The following is a 2575-nucleotide window of genomic DNA, read 5'->3' on the forward strand; positions in this document are numbered from 1 at the left end:
TGAATAAACAAGATGATCCTGAAAGCCCCTTTTCTTTTCTCAAAAATATAGCCAAGTTAAGGAAACACTCAGAACAAACCTGGGCTGGAATGTCCAGACGCATATTACTTTAAAGGAATGTCTTTCTATCATGCACACTTGGACTAGGGCAAACTAACTTTATCTGTGGAAAATTGCTTATTATTATTTGCATGCACATCACAACATGGCCCCTTGGGATGCTGTGCATACAAGCAAATTAAGCAAGTTAATGCTGATGATGTCACTGCTCCTGCAGCCTAACATATAGATCCCCTCTTAGTTGTGACCGCGGTAGAACTGAGAGTACTGTGCAAAGGTTATGTGTCACTCATTCGGCCAGCCACCATTGGACAAAATGCCATGGGGGAGAGAGGGCACTGCTTGGCAAAGCACCGCCGAGGACGGAGGTGCTACTCATTCACCTGTCACCACTGGACCTTCCCTGTAGGCACTTCTCTAATGAAGCCTTATGTCTCACATGCAATCTCTAAGCACTCTACTCCCCCCCCTTTCCCTGGCACAACTGGCTGTGGGCATGGCAATTGTGACATCTCTTCTTCTATGGGCCTTGATTAATTCTTGGCAGTAATCTATAAAACAGTGAAAAGAAACTAGAGTCATCTGTGTCTATAATGTTAAGTACACATAAATGCTAAGAAAGGTCTGGAAAAATGTGACCATCTGTTGTTATCCCCAGAGATTAAGGAAGGGGACCTGGATTAGGGGTCATTGTCAAAGGGTCTTTGGTTTTATTTGTGATGTTCTAATTTTAAAAATGAAATTAGACTCATATATTCTCTATTCAATTAAAATAATTTAAAAATGAAAAGTAGTGACCTTTGCTGCTCTCAAGTCATTCTGTGATATTTTAAACTGGATTTTGAGTTTTCTTAACTCAAATGTGTTAGATATATTCTCTTTTTTCCAGCTAAAATGAAGCTTGATTACACTGTTTGAATTTACTGTGCTTTAGACTACTCTGGGGTTAAGAGGCATGTACTTCTGAGCTGCCAGATCACAGGCCTGAATCACAAAGCATTTTCTCATTGTTTTCCTAGGTGTGTGGAAAGGGGTTTATGGGCCATAGACATGAGTGGCTTTGGAGAGACACTGAAGGGGATCAGGGTCTCTTTCTGCTTTGCTGCCAGGGGAACTCTTTCTTAGGAAGCAGTTTCAACATAGGCAGTGTTAAGAATTCAGTCATTTGCTTATATTTCAACCTATTTTATAGTGTCTTCTCTCTAAATTTATAATTTTAGACCATTCTATCATGATTTGTTCCTGTTTTAATCACTTGTTATGATTTTATTTTAAAATTCCATTTTTAAGTTTGGATTGATTTTATTCTTCATATTTTAGTTTTGCTCAACTGAACAAATATTTGTAGAGTGCCTAACATATGGTAGAAAATGCACAAGGCAGTGGAGAGAGAAAAAAAAGAGAGAGAGAGAGAGAGAGAGAGAGAGAGAGAATATGAATTAGGCAGGGTAGAGAGAAACAGTTTCAATGTGATGAGGTTGGTACAGTTAAAAAGGTATAGTATGGGACTGCAAAGAGAAGCATAGAGCAGAACAGCAGCTTTCAATGAGAATTGTTCACGAGGCATTACCTCAGGCACTTTCAAAAAATATTGAGAGTCTTGGCCCACCTCTCAGTTTGATTCAAATAGTCTGGATCAGGTGTGTTATTTTGTAACAACTCTCCTCCCCACTCTTCACCTCCACTTACTGTCCTGTTAGTTCTAAACCACTTAGTTTCTCTGACATATTGAACTTGCCATACTTCATTCTGCAAGCTTGGAATTCATCTTTCCACCCTCATTCCTGTCTCCAGCTCTCAAGTCTCCACTCAGGTGTTACTTCCCCTGAGAGGTCTACCCACTTCCTCACAGACAGATTTAAGGATTCTTGCTTCTGTGTTTCTACCTACTGTGTGGATGATGTCTTCAGTGGAGCTATTACCCAGAATGGGTTAAGTTGCTTTGCTTGTGGGGCTTCAAGCTCTTTGGGAAGGGACTTACATATGGGTAGAAGAATGAGCTAAATGAATAAACTCCATGTCTAGTCCTACCTTTTAAGAGAGTTTCAATCTCGTGGACTTTTTAAAAAAAATGGCTATTGTTATTTTGGAGATTGTACATTGTAGCTGAAGTTCAGGGTTAAATCCCCATGAATTTGGCTAGCTGTGTTCATATTTCACAATCTGCCTCATTTTAGGCAATAAAACAGCAAATCATTTTTCCTATGTTTATTTCTAGTAGTTTTAAAGTTTTGTGCCTTACTTTTAAATCTTTAATGAATTTTGAGTTTATTTGTTGTATACAACATGACAGTCTGACTTCATTTTCTGCCATGGCTATCTAGTTGTACTAACATCATTTACAAAAGAGACTGTCTTTTCTACATTGTTTGTTATTGGCAACTTTGTAAGAAATCAATTGATCCCAAACACATGGAATTATTTCTGGGCTTTCTATTCTGTTCTCTATGAGTTTGTTTTTATGCCAGTAACATGTTAATTGCTATTGATGTGTAGTAGATTTTGATGTTAAGAA

Source organism: Urocitellus parryii, chromosome 11 (assembly GCF_045843805.1).
Source record: "Urocitellus parryii isolate mUroPar1 chromosome 11, mUroPar1.hap1, whole genome shotgun sequence".
Taxonomy (NCBI): Eukaryota; Metazoa; Chordata; class Mammalia; order Rodentia; family Sciuridae; genus Urocitellus; species Urocitellus parryii.